The sequence below is a fragment of the Rhinatrema bivittatum genome, chromosome 2 (genome assembly GCF_901001135.1).
Source record: "Rhinatrema bivittatum chromosome 2, aRhiBiv1.1, whole genome shotgun sequence".
Taxonomy (NCBI): domain Eukaryota; kingdom Metazoa; phylum Chordata; class Amphibia; order Gymnophiona; family Rhinatrematidae; genus Rhinatrema; species Rhinatrema bivittatum.
Window position 1 is genome coordinate 113310819 of NC_042616.1, and position 21572 is coordinate 113332390.

Consider the following 21572-nt stretch of genomic DNA (forward strand, 5'->3'; position numbering starts at 1 on the left):
GTAAGGTTCAAGACTTCAACTGGGGGAAGGCAAATAGTTGGCAAATGTTGTCAGGGTATCCATTCTGACTAACCTAGGGGTGGATTTATCAAAATGTGGTAAGTACAGCATGTGATATGTTTTATACTAATATAGCATTTATCACAATTTGCACTAATTACCTGTATGAAGAGCTAAGTTAGCGCAAATTGCAATACCATTTTCAGATTCTGTGATAAGTGCCAGACCTGTTGTATTTCCTTCATTCAACCACCAGGGGACCATTATTAATGGTCCTAGACATGTGAGAGAAAGAGAGAGAGAGAGAGAGAGAGAGGCCATAATGTCATGGCCCATAGGTAGGTATTTGTATCCTTATGGTAGGCACACCTAGTAACTCGAGGTGGGGTTTAGGTAAGCGTGTAGGGGGTTAGGGGCCACTTTGACATTCTACGTGACACCTACGAACAGAACAATGGTCTCTTGTGAAGATTTGCTGGCCTTCGGAATGAGGAAACTCACTCCAAGATGAGATTTGGGCAAAGTTCTCTCAACCTAGCTTGAGGGACTCTCTACCTGGGTAACATCAAGCTAGGTTGAGAGAACATTGCCCAAATCTCATCTTGGAGTGAGTTTCCTCACTCCGAAGGCCTGCAAATCTTCACAAGAGACCACTGTTCTGTTCGTAGGTGTCACGTAGAATGTCAAAGTGGCCCCTAACCCCCTACACTCTTACCTAAACCCTACCTCGAGTTACTAGATGGGCCTACCATAGGGATACAAATACCTACCTATGGGCCATGACATTATGGCCAGTCTCTCTCTCTCTCTCTCTCTCTCTCTCTCTCTCTCTCCTCTCTCCTCTCTCTCTCTCTCTCTCTCTCTCTCTCTCTCTCTCTCTCTCTCCCTCCCTCTCCCTCTCCCTCTCCCTCTCCCTCTCCCTCTCCTCCTTCCTCTGGACCCATCAATTCACCTGAAATAGGACTTAGAGACATGGCAATGAAACCTTACCGCACGGTCACAGCAGCTATCGCACAGCCTAACGCAATCCAAAGAGGTGTAGTTAAAATCGACGTTACAGCTGTGCAATAGCTCTTCATACACAAGCTAACCCAGCCCACTCTCTAACTCCTCCTATTTTCTGAATTTGCATCACACATGCGTTAAGGGCCTATCGCATGCGTTAACGGGGCTTTTTGCATGTGAAAACACCTTATCGCATTTTGATAAATGACGCCCCTAGTCTACAAAATGGTTTTATCAGTATGTTTTTATATTCTGCTTTTCACAGCACTTCAAAGTGGATTACATCCAGGTACTGTAGGTATTTCCCTATCCCCAGAGGGCTTACAATCTAAGTTTATATCGAGTAAGAAAAGGGAAGTGATAATCCCCTTGTACAGGTCCTTGGTGAGGCCTCACCTGGAGTACTGTGTTCAGTTCTGGAGACCGTATCTACAAAGAGACAAGGACAAGTTGGAGGCGGTACAGAGAAGGGCGACCAGGAAGGTGGAGGGTCTTCATCGGTTGACATACGAGGAGAGATTGAAGAATCTAAATATGTACACCCTGGAGGAAAGGAGGAGCAGGGGTGATATGATTCAAACTTTCAGATACTTGAAAAACTTTAACGATCCAAAGACAATGACAAACCTTTTCCAACAGAAAAAAATCAGCAGAACCAGAGGTCACGAGCTGAGGCTCCAAGGAGGAAGACTAAGAACCAATGTCAGGAAGAATTTCTTCACGGAGAGAGTGGTGGATGCCTGGAATGCCCTTCCGGAGGAAGTGGTGAAGTCCAAAACTGTGAAGCACTTCAAAGGGGCATGGGATAAATATTGTGGATCCATCAGGTCCAGAGGACGCATATAAAGAGCAGGTAGTAAAATACTGCACGGAGCGGCAGTAGCCACAGAGGCATTCACGGAGCGGGATGCCAGTGGCCAGTGGTAGGTGTCCACCTTCATGGAGCGGAAGGATGTAGGGCTGTCATCTCCCAATTAAATAAAAAACAAAAACAAAAAACAAAACAGGGATGGGATCCATCAGGTCTAGAGGACACATATAAAGAGCAGGTAGTAAAATACTGCACGGAGCGGCAGTAGCCACAGAGGCATTCACGGAGCGGGATGCCAGTGGCCAGTGGTAGGTGTCCATATAAAGAGCAGGTAGTAAAATACTGCACAGAGCGGCAGTAGCCACAGAGGCATTCACGGAGCGGGATGCCAGTGGCCAGTGGTAGGTGTCCACCTTCACGGAGCGGAAGGATGGAGGGCTGTCATCTCCCAATTAAATAAATAATAAAAAAACCCAGGGATGGGATCCATCAGTTCTAGAGGACGCATATAAAGAGCAGGTAGTAAAACACTGCATGGAGCGGCAGTAGCCACAGAGGCATTAACGGAGCGGGATGCCAGTGGCCGGTGGTAGGTGTCCACCTTCACAGAGTAGAAGGATGAAGGGCATCCATCTCCCAATTAAAAAAAGAAAAGAAAAAAAGAAAAAAAAACAGGGATGGGTTCATGGGCTTATAGGTATTACCAATTATTAGGCTTTTCAATATTTGATGATAGTTAATGTGACTTTCAAGGCATTCTTCACTTTCGGTGCATGTCCGGCATGACTCCTTGCTTCAATGACAGGGGAAAAGAAAAACTGATACTTCACACATTTCCAGCATTGCCCTCTGCTTCATGGCAGAGAGCTATGCTGCCGCTTACCCAACTAATCAAACTTAATATTTCACTTGGAAGCAGCTCCAGCACTGCTCTCTACATTAATGGTGGGGGTGAAAAGGGAATTAGAACATAAGGTTACTAAGAGCCAAGAGAAACAGTTAAGTATGAGAACAAATGTGTGAAGCTTGCTGGGCAGACCGGTTGGTCTTCTTCTGCTGTCATTTCTATGTTTCTATGTATATCTGAGGCAATGGGGGGTAAAGTGACTTACCCAAGGTCTTAAGGAGTAACAGTGAGACTTGAACACTGGTCTCCTGGTTTTTAAGCCCACTACTCTAACCACTAGGCTACTCCTCCACTCCTTTTATTAGGTAAAATAATCCTGTTCATCCACATTAAAGATGTGCAGAGGGAAAAGTTTCATTTTAGTTTGTTTATTCATTTCATAGTTCATAATCATTCATTTGGTTCATTTAAAAATTAAATTAAATTCATTTAATCATTGTATTCATTTCTTTCCCATTAAAGTCAATGGGGAAAACTATGCAACCTATTTTGGGCTTCTAGATTGGGGTTTTCTAATAATTTGTAAGGAATCTAGTGGGTAGACATTATCAGAAGGATGAAGGCACTCCAACGTCTCAAGACTGTGTCAACATGGTACCAAAAGCAGCATGAACAGCCCAAGGACCCGCGGTGGAGTAAAATGCTACCAGCATTGGCAGAAATTATCTAGGGCACCATCAGAGGAGCAAAACAGCTGCAAGAGTTTTAAAAATACCACAAGGTTCCAAAATATGGGACAAAAGGCAACAATAACAGTAGCATGAACAAAAGAGGCAAGAAATGTGAAAGAAGGGTGTTTTGAAAGAAAACTGGAGACAGCTGAGTAGAGGCAGAACTATCCAAAGGTGCTAAAAGTGACTTGGAACAGAGGCAGCTGCATCAGTAGCAATGGAAATTAAAATAAAAAATGGTAGATGCAGAGCAATACAGCAAGAAGTGTGGCAACAAGGCCCCAAGAGATACAGTGAGGGCTGAGGCTGGAAGAAGAATGGCATAAAAAACCCCAAGGCACAAAGAGGGACAAAGAGGTGCCAGGAGAGGCATGAAAGGCCCAAGGGTCCATAAGTGGTGCAACAAGTGTGACAAGCGTCAGATTTTCACGGCAAGACCAAGAGTCAGTAAGTACCATTTGAAAAGAACCTCAAAGACAGCTGGAGCAGAGGCAGAACCACCCAAAGATACCAAGAGTAGCTTGGAGCAACACCAGCAAAATCAGTGGTGCTGGAGATTAAAATCTCAAACAGTAGGGGCAGAGCAATGCAACAAGACGAATGGCAAAGCTTAGCAAGCAGAGTTAGCTTGCTAGATAGTGGCATATACTGTCTACTGGCTGGCTAGCCTATGTAGTATACAACAGTTTTACAATACAGCACTATATCCAGCCACTGTCAGTGTGTGCAAAAAATGTATCACCCATACTATATATGTTTGCTTATTCTCTGTGCACACATACAAACTGTGAGATAGACAAGATACAGAAAAGGATCAAGGTGATAGTCACTGTAATGTGTCTCTGAAGTTAATATTTGCAGATTAGAAGATATGACAGCACCATTCAAAGAAAGACATAAAGACAGAGTGGCAATAAAATCCCCCATTTCATATAATGTGGGGCATTACAAACTGTTCAGAGGTATCAAAGCCCCTAATGCTTAGTGTCTGAGTGAAGTGCAAGGGTCAAAGCCAGAGTATCAGTCTAGGGGAAGTCTGCCAAAGCAGGGGTCAATGCCAGAGTCAGTGCGAGTGTAGTCAAGGCAAGCGGAGGTCGGTTCCAGGCGTCAGACAAGAGAATGGTCAGGCAGGCAGTGGTCAGTGCCAGAGGTCAGTCCGAAGAGGTACTACCTGAGAAGGATACAGGAACACACGGAGCCACTGGGAACAGAGAGACACTGGAACAGGAAGACGCTGGAACAAGAAGACGCTGGAACACAAGGATGCAAACTAGTATACCAACGGTGTCGACCTGATTGCCAAGGCAGGGATCAGGAGTCTGAGCCCTGCCTTATATACAGGGCTCTGGTGATGTCATCTGAACGCGCCTCCCTCGGGTTTCCCGCGCTTGTCCCTTTAAAGGAATGGACGTCGGCCACGCGCACGCCTAGGGGTGGGACCGAGATGGCTGAAGACGCAGAGCCCTGATGGGAGCTCTGCTGCGAGGCCTGCAGGAATGAGGACACTGAGGAAGGCCATGGTGAGCGACGGGGACGCCGGGGGTTAACGGCAGCAGCCAGGCCAGCGCTTGTGGAGAGCAGCATGAGGTGAGCAGGCCCGGTCACGGCACCCACGCGGCCGGGACACGCAACAAAGAATGGTGTCCAAAATGATAAAGGGGAAGGAAAGGCTTTCTTATGAGGAAAGGCTAAAGAGATTAGGGCTGTTCAGCTTGGAGAAGAGACAGCTGAGGGAGGATATAACAGAGATCTACAAAATCATGAAAGGACTTGAACAGGTAAATGTAAAAAGGTTATTTATAACATTAGAACATAAGAAATTGCCATACTGGGTCAGACCAAGGGTTTCCAACAGTGGCCATTCCAGGCTACAAGTACCTGGCAAGTACCAAAACACTAAGTAGGTCCCATGAAACTGATGCCAGTAATAGCAGTGGCTATTTTCTAGGACAACTTGATTAATAGAAGTTAATGGACTTCTCCTCCAAGAACTTATCCAAATCTTTTTTAAACCGAGCTACACTATTTACTCTCTCAGACAATAAAAGGACTAGGGGGCACTCCATGAAGTTAGAAAGTAGCTCATTTAAAACAAATTGTAGAAAACTTGTTTTCACTCAACACATAATTAAGCTTTGCAATTCATTGTGAGAGGATGTGGTTATGGCATTTAATTTAATTGGGTTTAAAAAAGGTTTGGATAAGTTTCTAGAGGAGAAGTCCATAAACTGCTATTAATCAATAAGGAATAGTAGCTTGGGATCTATTTAATGTTTGGGAACTTGCCAAGTACTTGTGACTTGGATTGGCCACTGTTAGAAACAGGATGCTGGATTTGATGGACCCTTGGTCTGACCCAATATGGCATGTCTAAAAAAACCCTAACTGCCAACATTCAAACAGCAGGAATCCTACCCATGAAAATGTAACACGGCAAATATTACTCTAGGACCTAAAACAGCAATAAGGAAAACAGAGCAAGTCAGGCTGCTATAGATTGCTATTCAGAAATTACACAGTAGCAGAGTACCTTACCTCATTCACACATGAAAAGCACAGACAGACCCTCACTAAATACAGAATAAAGAGACCATAAAGTACAAAAAGAATCATGCAGACAAAAACTGAACTGGATAAGCAACAAGCCACTCTGTATGCAGTGTAACAATGGAAAAACAGAAACATCGCCATTCTTCATAAAACAATCATAATAGTGAAACCACATTAATAAAATAATAAATATTTTAAAATAGCTGACAAATAGAATTATAGTCTACAGTTAGTCATAAACATGTTTAAAGATGTACTGTGATAGGACCCTCGGCATGAGAGACTGCAAACGAACGAACCAATAATCACATGCCAAAGCAGTTATCTTAGAGGACAGATAGGAACCTTCTCTACAGCTGGCCCAGCCATCTGGAACAAGATGCCCACAGAACTCAGATTAGAACCATGCCCGTCTACCTTCCGCAAAAAACTTAAGACATGGCTCTTCATCCAGGCCTTCACTTAACCAACAGTTCCAGCAATTCCTCACTAATTCAGACACTGACTCCTACCTAAACTCTATGACAAGTGTAGCCTATACACTTACGCCTCTTCTCATCATATTATTGTATTATATATCTAATTTGTTCAGTTATGCCTTCTATCGCTCCGGCTATTCTAGCCCTCCAGGTTAATACCCCTTGTTATATGTAACTTTCATTTCATTTCTTGTTATATGGTTGACTTTGTTATTCCCCTCATGTTATTTGTAAACCGATCTGATATGAATTTCTTTCATGAAGGTCGGTATATAAAAATGTTAAATAAATAAAATAAATAAATAACTTGTTTGGTAACAATATAAGCTCTATGACTAAGCCTCTTTCGATTCTATTACTTACAATTATTTGCTAGTAAATCCCAGTTTAAGGGTGGATGGTGCTGAAGCACATCAAAATTGTGTCCTTCAAACCTCCTCTGAAGTTTAGAGGCGGTAAATTGTTTATGTGTTTTAAGAGTTAGGAAGTTGGGGCGGGGGGGGGGAGGGTTTTGGGAGGGGTGGGGGTATACTTTGGACTCTGATTTGGGTCCTTCTGGGTGCATTGAAAAAGAAGGGGTGAGACACATTCGTTATAGTGACCTTTCTCTGGATCTTTCAAAAAACTCTTTGGAGACGCCCTTCAATGTCTATGAGCCTAGGCTGGGGGGCTCATAGACATTTAATACATGAAACTCTGTCCAGTAACATGAATCGATGTGTATATATTTTGATCTGATATGCAAATAGCAAGTTTGAATGTTAATGGATTAGGAAACCCCATCAAATGAGCAAAAGTGCTCCAGGCCCTCAGGAGAGCTAAGGTAGACATTGCTTGCTTGTACGAGTCTCACCTGAACAATGTAGAAAGTAAAACCTGTATTGTGATTGGGTGGGGCAAGTATATTTTTTCCCCACAAAAGGGAAGAAAGCTGAGGTGGCAATACTATTTCATAAGAATGTTAACTTCCAACTCACAGCGGAGATAACAGACCCTGAAGACAGATACTCCATAATTACGGGAAAAGTAAGTGGGAAAGAACTTACACTTTGCAATTTATATGGGCCCAACTCATAGCAGGGGATTTCAACACAATATTCGATCCGTATCTGGATAAGTCTTCAGTACCTACTCAAAGATCAATAAGTACACGCCCTACATGTATGGCCAAATTTTGTAAAAGTCTACAACTCCTAGATGTATGGCATATCCTACACCCGGAGGAACGGGATTACACCCACATTTCTAAGGCCCATAATACCCTCTCTCGCATTGATTACATATTAGGAGCCCAAAATGTTTTTCTATTTATCAGAGATTCCAGCATAGGACATACCAGTGTCTCAGACCACACACTCATATGGGTGGATAAAAACATAGGAGAGTAGGAACCACAAACGCGTTGTGGAGATTTCCATTTTACATGAAAAATGACCTAGAATTCCAAAAGTTTCTCCAATCTAAATGGCTTCTTTTCAGAGAATTCAATGCACAACACCTGGAGAACCCAAGCCTCTTCTGGGAAACAAGCAAGGCTGTTCTGAGAGGGGAAATAATCTCTTATTTACGACAAAGAAATAAAAAGCTAAATGCCAAGATATTACAATTGGAGAATGAATTGGTAAAGGCCAAGCACATAATGATTCAAAGGCCCTCCTCAGAACATTCAAACCATTATCATGTGATCCTTAGTTCACTACAAGCCTACTTAAGGCAAAGGGCTCTGAAAAATGCAGAAGGTATGCAGAACATACCTTCTTGAAGTATGGAAATAAAACTGGTAAACTACTAGCAAATTTAATAAGAACCCGCCGCAGTAAAACTTTTATAGAAAAATTAAAAATACCCAGGTCACCTGGACAGTTCGAGGGGCTGATATTGGAGAGATATTTCACTCATTCTATGCAAAATTATATACTAATGACAGACAGGGGGGGTCAAAATGAAGAGGATGAATTTTTAAAAAATCTTCAGCTCCCACAACTTACGACCCAACAATTAGGTACCTTGAACTTGCCCATATATCCTACGGAGCTATCAATCACTATTAAAGCCTGTAAAGTGGGTAAATCCTCAGGACCCAATGGTTTCTTCTATGATTATTTTAAAATTTTAGAAGATCAGTTTTTAGAACCTATGAGCCACTTTTTTTAAGATGGCCTAGCCCAAGGGTTTTTTCCGTGAGATTTCAATAAAGCATATATAACAGTCCAACCTAAGCCAGGTAAGGACTTATCTCAGCCTGCCTCCTATAGACCAATATCCTTGTTAAACTGCAATCTCAAACTCTTAGCCAATGTGTTAGCAACTCGTATCAGTGCTATCCTCCCTTCTCTAATATTGGGAAACTAAGTGGGGTTCATGAAAGGCAGATCTGCAAGCCTGCACATTACAAAACTGATGATGGTAATGGCTTATTGTCAATCCTATCTGTTAACATCACTTGCCATGAGTTTTGACTCCAAAAAAGCCTTTGATTGTGTCTCATGGCCTTATTTATTTTCAGTCCTTGGCCGCTATGGTTTATGGGGGATGAGTCAAATATATTTCCCTCCTTTATACTGTTACAGTGATACGTGGAACCAAGACTGGTGACCGCTTACCTTGGCTAGTAGAGACACTGGAGAAGGAATCTCGAGGACTGGCGTCATGTAGAGGCGTCCACCAGCAGTCCAGGTAGGGCAGGTAGCAACCGACAGGAACCAAGGCAAGTAATCCAGAGGCAGGCAACAGGCAGAGTAATCCAGAAACAGTCCGGGTCAGGGCAGGCAGCAGACAACAGGAACCAAGGCAACTTATCCACAGGCAGGCAGAGTAATCCAATAACAGTCCAGGTCAGGGCAGGCAGCAAACAACAGGAACCAAGGCAAATTATCCAGAGGCAGGCAGCAGGCAGAGTAATCCAATAACAGTCCAGGTCAGGGCAGGCAGCAAACAACAGGAACCAAGGCAACTTATCCAGAGGCAGGCAGCAGGCAGAGTAATCCAAAGACAGTCCAGGTCAGGGCAGGCAGCAGACAACAGGAACCAAGGCAACTTATCCAGAGGCAGGCAGCAGGCAGAGTAATCCAATAACAGTCCGGGTCAAGCAGGCAGCAAGCAGCAGGAAAACAGCAGACAACTCCCCAAAACTACTCGTGGCCGAAGCAGCGCGGAAGTGAAGAAGCTTTAGGGCAAGCTTTCCCACACTGCAGAGCACTTCTGCCAGCGGCTGATGTCAAAAGGGGGGTGTGGCCAAGCCCCGATTTGCGCAGTGCCGCGCCATGAGGGAAGCCAGCGTCAGTGAGGAACGCCGGCGCCATCGGGAGTGTTCCTGCAGGTAACATATATAAACCCATCATCACATCTTCTGGTCAATGGTACTACTACTGATGCCTTTATTCCACAATGAGGAGTAAGGCAAGGGTGCCCTCTCTCCCCACTATTGTATATTTTGTCCATCGATCCTCTTTTGAGGACCATAGCAGAAGATAGTGAAATCAGAGGTCTAGAAGTGGGCAATACTTCTTTTAAATTAGCGGCATTTGTCGACATACTAATTTTCTTAACCAAACCCCAAATTTCTTTACCAAAGGTACTTGACCACCAAGCTTAGTTTGGAATCTTTTCAGGGCTCAAGATCAATAGAGATAAATCAGAGGACATGGTAGTGTATGGAAATCTTTAACAAACTTGGGGGTCACATTTTATGCTCCATTGGACGGACACCAACCTGTTACAAATGCTTCCTCTTTGGTTCAACAAGGAAGATCTTCAGGAAATTAATAAAGCTCTCAGACAATACATATGGCAGGGAAGGAAAGCCAGTCTAGCATTAAGTCAGTTGTATGAGCCCCTGTCCAATGGAGGTCTGGCATGTCCAGATTTCCAGAAATACAATCTAGTCTGTATGGTACGACATCTGAAAGACTGGTTCTCTGGTTCATCATATTACTCCCTAGTTACCCATTTACAGACATGGCTACAGGGTTATGTTCTAGCAGCCCTAGTACAAATTCCCCTCTCCTTTATCCCAGGGAAATATAGAAATTTTTAAATTTTAGTCTTAGGGCGGTGAGCTTGGGCACACCTATGTAAATCCTTTGGAATAGGTTTATATCTAACCCCTCTGATGACCATATGTGGTACCCTCAGTTTCTACCTGGAACTGAAAATGTAATCTTTTGACACTGGGCAGCAAAGGGTCTGGTGAATGTTGGACAGTTATTTACTACTATGTCTAGCCTAATGTACAGTTTACAGGATCTACAGAACAAATATGATTTACCTAATTCTGATTTTTATGCCTATTTACAACTTTGGCACTATGTAATATCCCTAGGCTTGCAAAGTTTTCCCCCTGCAAACACTAGACAATTGGAAGTCATATTTTCGAATCCCCGCTTGGGCAAGGTCTCATGCTCAAAATTTGCTAAATTACTAAATGAACATACTTCCAGTGAGGTCTGCTTGGTGGTATTGGAGAGATGGGCCATATATCATTCTTTAGAGATATCTGAAGCCGATACAAAGTACTATATGTGAAATATTTCCAGAATATCTGAGAATTCAAATTTAAGGGAACTGCTTTTTAAATTTGTTTGGCAACTTTATTATTCTAAAACGAAAGCTTTCCAGATGAAGATTTGTCAGTCCGCACTCTGCATAAAATGTGAGCTCTCTGAAGGGGACTATCTCCACTGTTTTTGGTCATGCCCAAAGATTCATGCATTCTGGTCACAAATACGATCTTTATGTTCAGCATTATATGCTCACGACATACCAGAGGACCCAAGAATGTGGCTGTTTGGGAGATATTCTGGTGAGCAGACGAGGTTCAAAAAAGCCCAAAAACTATTCCTAGATAAATCTGAATTAATGGCAAAACAGACTATTTTGTCAGTTTGGCTTACTGCAGAGGCTCCTGTGTTTGAACACTGGAACAATAAGAAGCTTCGATTAGCCACCTTTGATTTCATGACAGCTAGGAAGTCCGCTGGGCTTAAATGGGAGGAAACCAAAAATACCTGGGACCCATTCATACAGCATCAGACCAAGGAGATTCGAGAGAGATTCACGGCCTTGAGCCCATAAATATAAGACTAAATTGTCTTACTTTGTTCTACAATAGCTACGCCTTGCGAGCAGAAATATGGAACTGACATTGCACTCTGGAAGGAAGGGATGGGGGAGGGGGGGGAGATGGGGATAGCTGGGGGATAAGTTGGGATAAGGCAGGAATTATCCAAATACAAACACAGCTTGAGTACATGTACTGACAATGTGCTTTTCTCATTACATATATACACTGCATTGTATATTGTTGTTATAGGGAAGAATGACCCTGGCACTTATTGCAAGATGTACGTGACAAGTTAACTTGTTATAGTTCCTTTGTTCACTGTACCGATTGCTTATAATTTGTACCATTCATGTGTACATAAGCTTTAATAAAAAGATATTTAAAAAATAAAATGAAAACACCCAATAATTACAACTAATAAGGATTTAAAAAAATTACCCACTCTCCATGCCTGGGAAGATTAGAATTCCAGTCACCCTGAGATTGTTCTGAATTATTGGGGGGGGGAGGAGGATGGTACACACAAAATGTGTCCACTCTCTCTCATACACACACACACACACACACACACACACACACACACACACACGTTCATTCTCACACACACACACGCACACACTCACACACGCACACACACTCACGTTCATTCTCACACACACACACGCACACACTCACGTTCATTCTCACATACCCACTCACTCTTCTCCCCTTCTGGAGAGCTGACCAGACTCCTCCTCCTTCCTCCCAGGATTTAGGCCAGTGCTCCTTCTATCTGTGGTGACTGCACTTTCTTTATCCCACACAGGCCCATGTGTTTTGTGCCCATACAGAAGAACAAAGAGTCACAATCGTTGCAGTCTTGCCACTGCTGTGCCATCCAAACTTTGGTGCTCTAGGCAACCGCTTAGTGCTTTCACTGACCATGCACTCTCCCCCACTCACCTCTACCCTTTTCTTTTTACTCCCCTTGCGTGCCTCACTCATACCCTCTTTCCTTTCCTTATCTTTTCCTAACATCTCCTCTTCTCTTTTCTTCCCATTCACATCCCCTTCCCTCTCCTGTATCCTTTCACTCAAACCATTCCCTTCCCTCCCTTCTCATTTATTCACCCCTTCTCTTTCCTCCCCTCTCTCTCTCTCTGACTCCCTCCCATCCCATTGAGTGAACCCTTATTCCCTCCCCTGCACTCCATTCTCATTCACTGACCCACTCCAGTCCCATCCTTTCTCCACACAAACATACATTCTCATTATTTCTCACTACTTCCCTTCTCTTCCCTCACACCCTACTCACCCACTGGGTCTTCTACCCTATGAATTTGTCACTTGCACTGCCATGGGGGTTCTCTTCCTGCCCTTGGGAGGGTGGGAACCCTATGAGTGGGTCATCACTTAGCGGTGGTGCTGTCACTGTAGCTGGTATCTTCTGCTTGCTGGCAGGAATGACCTACCCAAGAAATAAAAGTTGGACAGGCTAGGACCTGGGTGGCCTATACAGTATTGCCTTCACTAGAGCTACTGACAAAAATCTCCAGATTGGATAAAAAATAACTAAAACCATGTTGTTGTGCAGTGGCATCAGAATAGCTGGTGAGCCTAAGATTGATAGGGAAAGAGGGGTAGCTAACACTCACTTACACTCTTACGCTCTCAAAAACTGACACACACATACCTGTATTCTCTCAGTCACACACACTTTCTGAGAAATGCAAAAACACTGACACATACTCTCATGTTCTCAGACACAGATAAACACACTTTGTCAGACATTCTGACACACACACACACATACATACTTCTACTGCTGCTCATGTGCTCACTGGGGCAGTAATTTTCAAAGGAGATATTCATGTAAATATATCATACTATCATAGCAATTCTCAAAAGCCCATTTATTTATTTATTTAACACTTTTCTATACAAGAAAGAACATTTCGTACATAAATTCATAAACAGCGATGCCATCCCATGGATTAATGTGGTACTGCATATGTACAAGCGCTCTTAATTGCTTCGCTCAGCAAATAAACATTTACCAGAAATTCCTTCGCCAACATTGGCATACCTGGACATAACTAGAGGAAGGGTTTCTCAGTGGCAGACCATGGATTTGGAGTGCCCTACCCAAGCAACTCCTAGAGATTACCTGTTCAAAAAATGTTTAAAAAGGCACTGAAGACATTTCTATTCATGCAGGCATCATTAAACCAACAATCATAATGGTCTTTTTCTACTTGATGTGCTGCCCACAGTATGAAATGGTTAAACAATTGCTCACTCAGGATGTAGTCGTTCACATGTTTTCAAGTCTATGCTGTCATCCTGTTATGTTTTCATTTGGCATATATTTGTCTGTATTTTTTTTTTTTTTTAAGATTATGTATGTACAAGATTGTGCTCCACCTTGAACATTTTTTGTTGTGTGCAGAATAGATTTTTAAAATTTTTTAAATCAATCAATCAATAAATAAGGCCTGGAGGGCACTCTGTAATTGGAGGCTAAAGGTGCAGCAGGCACCCAAAGTCCAAGTTCTCCACTACCTGTTGGGACTGCTCATCCAGATCTATCATTTCCTGATGCACCTTGTCACAACTTTGGAAGCTGCCTGTCTCTTGCCCTGGGACAGTGGTACGGAACACCACCCCATTTTCTCTACGGTGTTTTGCCATGGAAGACGGATGACAGGGGGCTCTGGCAAGCCATACATTTGAGATTAGACTGGTGTACAGTCAATCAAGCTGCTTTCCATTTTAAGAGAAGGGGTGGCTTTTCTAAAATGGAAGGAATTAAGGGAGAAGAGAATCTGAATTATATGAGACTGAATACCAGATGTACAAAAAGGATATAGATTTTTTTGCAGTGCAACACATTGCAGCTTTGTGGTTTGGAGATCCTGTATGCGGGGACATAAAAAAAATTACTAAAGTCTTTTTTTGGTTTTCAAATGGCTGCATACAATTATGCATAATACTTTGGCGTCTGATTTCCTTCCCCTGTGGTTTAGATTTTAGTTGGTGACTGGTGGCCAAATATGGGATTTTTAAATTAATATCTACTTTTGTAAAGGAAGTTATTTGGCCACTATTTGGCATGTTTTTAAACAGATGAATAATTATTTGGCACACCAAGAAAAAAAATATTCAGAGCATGTAGAAGGTAGAGCCACCATAAATTCTCCATTAACGCCTTCTGCTTCATCTCTGTCCTAGCCTATAAAAGGCCATAAACCCACAACTTTACATATGTTTTATTTGATTACTGGTGGCTTGTACTTGAAATGGATTTACTCTTGCTCAGAGAAGGAGTTAAGTCAGGGCATTCTCCCTTTAGGCTACATATTTCCCATTATTTTCTATGGGAGGAAAAATGGTAGTCTCTTTTCAAGGAACAGCATAGGAGAATAATGTGTTGTGACATTTTCTTATTGCAATATGAACTTGACTAGAATACAAAAAAAATGTCAAGAAAGGAACCTATAGACATTGTTTTAGAGCTCTTTATTGTTGGTTCTAAAGACACAGTACTACAGTCACCACAGCACTTTGCAACACTTGTCTTTTTAAAAGCAGATTTGGCAGTCCCCGCCCTATGGGTCAAACATCTCATCATGTTTACTACCCCCCGCATGTCACTCCTGATCACTTCGACTTCATGATGGCATTCATTCTCCCACCTATAGGCCCTATCTGTGCCTACACTGTATATGCACCAGAATCCTGCACTCTTACAATAGTAAACCTGTAGAAAAAGGCACAGGGAACCACAATTACTGTTACACAGAATTAAAGCCATGTATTTCGAATATGAGATTAAAAGCAAAATAATTGTTTGCAACCTTTTCTGGGATAGATAGCAACTTCTTAGTTGTGTTTCCTGGATGTTTGGTATCCTCCTGCTTGAATATCAGCAGGATATAATGGAACTGAAAGGGAAAATAAGGCAAATTAACACCTTTGTTCCACATTATTTTATCATAAAACAGCACAGCATCCGTAAAGAGCCAAGCTAGACAGTGCTACACAACATATACGTCTCCAGATCTTAAAGAACCATCAATTAAAATCTGGTGGATATCCCAGTGTATGCATCCACTGGTGTCAAATCTGAACTGCAGGAGTCATCATACTTATATAATCTATGAATGGTTCATAAAATACATTACAGAATAGAAAGAAAGAATATAAGAAAGGCAGAAATAGTACAAAATATGAAGAAATTGTTACACAAGGCAAGTAGAATCCATGGCATAGAAAAGAAATACAAGATGCCTTTCGAATGAATGAAATAGTAACATATCCAAAAAGGGCTGAAAAGTATGACACAGTAGACACATTTATTTATTTTATTTATTTAGAGTTTTTATATACCAGCAATCATGAGAACATATCTTGCTGGTTTACATCGAACAGGAGTGCATTATATACAAAAAACTAGAACTGAGGTGATCGAAGGTACAGTTACATTTAACAAGGGTAGCCGAACTTGGAGAAGGAAGAAGAGAGGACAGAAGAGAAGAGGTTAAACAATATATAATTTAAATATAGTATACAAAATAAATGTTATAAACAAGAGGAATGGTGTTTTTAGGAGTCATTGGAATGTGTCATTGGGTTGTGTCCGGAAAAGCTTGCTTGAATAACCAAGTCTTAAGTTTTTTCCTAAAAGTTAGGAGGCAGGGCTCCTGTCTGAGGTTTGTAGGTATGGAATTCCACAGAAGAGGGCCAGCATAGAGATATAAAGGACAGAGATAGAGATATAAAGGACAGCATAGAGATATAAAGGACAGAAACTCAATCAAACACCTGGAATATTGAAAAGCTTGAACTGCGGCAAATACAAGCATATAAACACAACACAACACCTTCCTCATCATCATGCCTGACAGAGACCACATCAAAACCCACTTTCAGCCAAGCACTCTGAAACAGACATGGGGTTTATATTCCCGGGGTGATCATACTGATCATACCCCTGTTGTGAGAAACGGATGCAAAGAAATTAATGCAGAGGTCCATAGTGAAAAGAATTTAGCCAGAAGTTATCCAGCTAAATGAATATTTGGGCGCTTATCAGCTAAATTCTAGCTGACTAATAAATTAGCTGACTGGAATTTAGCTGGTAAGGGGGTCATTCATCAAATCACGTTAGGTCCTTATTGCGGGCATTAGGGCCTTAACACCCGCGATGATGCCATAACGCATGCGATAAATAACACATCGTGAGATGCGTATGCACATTTTAAACATTTAGTGAAGTGGGAGGAGTTTATGAAAATGAGGGGGCACTTAAAATTGTGTGTGCTAGCATAACACATGCTATCGCAGGATTTAACACTAGAAATAACTACACCTTTTTTTCCTGGCATTATGCCTGAAACGGGATTTGCAATAAATATCACGAGAGAGAGCAAAAGAGAGCACCTAGGGAGGCACACATATTAGTCAAGAGGGGCCATTCTGAACTTGGGGTGAGGTTTTGGTGGTGGGCTAGGTTTTAAGGGGCAGGTTTACATGCACAGTCAGAGGTATGAACAAAACAGTAGACATCAATGAACATTTTAAGTGATTTAGATTGATGAAAGGTACGAAAAGATGAGATTTGTACAATATACTCTCAACCCCTCCTTGATGCACTTTCTACCTAGCAGCTATGATGTTAGGTCATGAGTACAATGTACAAATCTCATCTTTGTGTACCTTTCATCACTCCAAATCACATAAAATCTTCACGGATGTCTATTTGCTGTTCATAACTCTGACTGTGCATGTAAAACTGCCCCCTAAAACCTAACCCACCACCATAATCTCACCCTGTTACTAGTTGCCCCTCTTACAGTGGTATAAATAGTTTACTTATATGAGAGCCTTATAAAAAGTCTCTGTCTCTTTCTACCCCTCCCCCAAAAGGCCTCTCTGAGCACTTCTCAGTGCTCAGAGAGGCCTTTTGGGGTGCTAGCTATGCAGTATCAGGAAATTACCCTAATCATGCTATTTTTCAAAATTGTATAGCAAAATGATGAATCTAGGCCTAATTTGGAACATTCCAAGAGTGTAATTGGGAGAAGTTGAGTTAGCCAGCTATGTTATCAGGCTAACGCTGATATTCAAAGATAGCTGGCTAAGTCTGGTTGGGCCAGAGAGCTGTCCTATAGTTAGTCAGCTATATTCAATAGTACAGCTACACTATTGAATATAGCTCCAACGTTAGCTGGATAAGTTTACCCAGCTAACTTTGCTATCCAGATAGAGCCTGAATATAGACCTTTGGCGTTAGTTGACTGGTTTTTATTTAAAGCTGAATATCAAGTGCAATGTGTATTTTGTATTTTGCTTTCTGTTTATTTTTGTTTTAAATTATGGATGCTCACAGAGATACCCATCTACATTTTTGGATAGTTTCTGGTAATAAATTTTTACAATAAGAATAAAATACAGGACCCTTCATTACTGCTCTCCTAATGCTGAATCCTCATTGGAGATTTCTTGCCAGTACTGGGGTAGTTGGACTGGTACATTGTGCCCTGGTTTATATGCTAGAGGGAGAATGGTCTGTTGGATGTATCAGATCAGCACTATTTCAATTATTTCTCTCTGATCCCTCTGACAAACACAGAAAACACTATTTAGCTCATGATTTACCAGATATTATAGCTTGACCTAAATGCATCCTTCAGGATTATGCTCACCCTTGCTGTGTGCAATAGGCACATAATTGCTAACAACAAAAACTGGACTCAATTTTAAGGAATCAGATTCTTTTCTCTTAACATGGTAGGAAAGATAATCTTACAGAACATGTCACCATTGTTCCAGTAGGTGGTCAGAAAAATCAGTTGCAAAAATTAAGGCCCGCGTGCATCTCTTCTTGTTGAAATCAACAGGCTCATAGTGAGTCAGGCAATGGCCATCAACCAGTGACACCCTAGAACCAAATGATCCATACTATAGTCTGGTCTCTAATCTATTCTGAGCAAGATCATAGAGAATATGATAATAGTCAGGACTGGTGGAAGCAGTAGGCAGACTAAGTATTTGCTTAGAGCATCACAGGTTTTGGAGCAGCCGCCTAGTGAATATATTGGTCTTGCTCAAAAAATGGAAGTAACACTCCAGAGTAGATTCTTCCTGATGGCAACACCATGGCAAATGGTCCACCTTCTTCCCACTCACAGGGGTCAGAAGAGGAAGCATGCCATAGTCCTGTGCAGACGGGAAGAAGGAGATCCAATCTCACTGGAAGGAGCAGGAAAAATGGGCCCCATGGGGCTGGTAGAAAGTAGTAGGATTTGGAGGCCTGGCAGTTCAGCATCTGGGACCTTCTAGTTGAAGAGAAGAGCCAGAGCAGCAGCAGGGCTCTCCCAACCAAAGGGAATAGGAGAAGCAGCAGCTGGGCCTAGGTAGTGGAATAGATGAGCAGTATCCACGCCATAAAAGTGAGTGAAAGGAGGTGTTTGATGCTGCACAGTTCAATGTTGGAGGATATTGCTGCCTGCACATTCTGGAGAGAGAGAGTGAGAGGTAAAGAGAGAGAGAGAGAGTGTGTGTGTGTGTGTGTGTGTGAAAACATGTGTGTGTTAGAATACAGGTGTGAATGCCTATGTGTATGTGAGACCATGTGTGATATAGCATACATATGTGAGAGAGCACATGTATAAGAGTCATCATGCGTAAAAGTGAGAGATAGGGAGCATGTGGGGGAGAAAGAGAGGACATGTGTATGTGAGATAGGTGAGATACAAAGCATGTGTATGAGAGGGCATGAGAGAGCATGTGTGTGTGTATGAGAGAACATGTGGGAGAGAGAATTTGTGTATGAGAGAGAGTATGTGGAGGAAAGAGAAAGCATGTGAGTGTGTGTGTGTGTGAGAGAGCATGAAAGTGTGTGTTTCTGTGACAGCATGTGCATGAGAGTTGTGAGAGTGTGTATGTGAGAGAAAATTGGGAGAGAGAGCATGAGGAGTGTGTTTGTATATCTGAAAGCATATAAAAGAGAGAGAGAGTATGTGTGAGTTAGTGAGTATGTGTCTGTGTATGTGATTGTGTGAGAGAGAACAGAGAAAGTCTATGCACCGCCCACTGACCCCCCCCCCCCCCCCCCATAAACATGACAATCTCAGGATGACTGGAAATCATAAATTCCCAAGTATGAAGAATGGTGGATTTCTATTATCCTTATTTTTTTAAAATTATCTTTTTATTATAATTTTCAACCAACCAACAATACCATACATCAACTATTGGTAACAAATATTTTCTGATAATAATATTAACATAACTTTTCTCATACCCCCATTCCTATTCCCTACCCCTATCCATCCCCCCCCAAAAAAAATGGGTGATTGCTCTGTCCTTCAATACCATATCCTTTTCCTGCTGATAGTTAATGTTTCACGTCATTAGAGAGAGACATATATCCCAAAAGAAAAACTGTCACTCTATCTTATTTCTTATTTCTGCAGGTAAAGAGGAAAAAAAAGGCGAAGGAGACTACATCTCATGAAATCGCTGTAAGGTTTTGGGATGCAACGGATCCACCGACATATTCCAAAAGTGACAGATCTAGTATGGATGCCTTCCACAATGTAAAGATTGGACCATATTTTTCAAGCCAACTACCCAGATGACATGTTTTTGCAATCATACAGCTTTTTTTTTTTTTATCAGTAATAGTTTTTGAGCTGTCCTTAAATTAGATTTTTGCATGTGCCCCAGTATGCAGAAAGATGGCATCAACATTGTAGGTATATGTAGCATGATGCTCAAAAAATTTTGAATTGTATTCCAAAATGATTTCACAGCAGAACATTCCCAGAGGCAATGCAGAGGTGTGGCATCAACAGTAGAACATTTCATACATGTACTAGCTGATAGTATATCCTCTCTAAAAGCTTTAAGAAGCCAATAAATTATACGATTCACAATTCTATATTGCATTTCTTGCAACACTATACTATTAGTGTAATATATAAAGGATCTTGGGCATGAGAAACACCTTGACTAGACTAAGGCAACTCTACCCATAAGTGAAACTGGAAATGCATCCAAGATTGTAATTTTCACATTATCTCTGCTATTATTGGAGGAATATATGTCTAATATATACCATTGCTTGGGATCTTTATGTTTTAAGATACCCAGGTAGTGAAGTGAGTTTTTTACCCATGTTAAAGGAAATAATCACCAGCTAGTCTGTAGACAGTCTCCAATATCTAACACCTCTGATTTCCCAAGGTTCAGCTTTAAGCCTGAAAATTTACCATAAACCTTTATTATATCTAAAATTACTGGCAGTGAGTGTCGGGCATCTGCCAAAGTAATCAATATATCACCTGCAAATAATACAATTTTTTATTCTATATTTCCAAATTTTATCTCCTTAATACTTGCTTCCCCTTTCAATTTTCTAATGAAGGGTTCTAGATTTAATATAGATAAATGTGGGGATAGTGGGCAAACCTGCCTGATAGCTCTGGACAGATTGAAGGCAGGGGGATTTATACCATTGACATTAATGCAAACTGTACAGAAGGGCTGGCTTATGTGTTGCTCTGGGAGTGGACCCTTGGTCTGGTGCAGGATTGGTATGGCCCTCCAGTCGGACCCAGAGAGTGCCTGAAACCAGGAGGTGGAACACAGGAAGAGACAGAAGCTAGCTGGAGCTTCACCAACAGCAACCCGGGGATCCCTCAGGTTGAGTCCTTGGTTACACAGGCCGCCTGGTCTTAGGTGGGCCTCGCAGAGTCTCCTAGAGAGAACAAGGGAGTGCCCACCATGAACAAGGGTGCGCGGTCGGTGTTCAGACAAGGAAGTCTAGAGGTCGCAGGAGGCCAAAACAGTGTCCGAGTGCATAGCGAGAATCAAGGCCAGAGTCTTGGAGTAGAGTGGTCAGCCAGGCAGGGTCGGTATCAGAGGTCAGATCAGACATGGTCAAGTCAAGCAGGAGGTCGGGTTCCAGGTGGCAAATGAGAGTAGACAGTGTTCCAGGCAGAGGTCAAGTCAGGCAGCAATCAAGGAGTAGTCGGAGTTCCAGGCAGAGATTAGGGCAGGCAGCAATCAAGAATAGTCGGAGTTCCAGGCAGAGGTCAGG

General features: G+C 42.1%; 1 long non-coding RNA gene across 1 annotated transcript in view; it reads left to right on the forward strand.

The window, feature by feature from the left end:
• Window positions 1-20270, forward strand: part of LOC115086041 — a 54741-nt gene extending 34471 nt beyond the window's left edge. Inside the window, exon 3 of the long non-coding RNA XR_003855028.1 lies at window positions 19945-20270. This is a non-coding gene — a long non-coding RNA (uncharacterized LOC115086041). The remainder of the gene's footprint in view (window positions 1-19944) is intronic.
• The last annotated feature ends 1302 nt before the right edge of the window (window positions 20271-21572 follow it).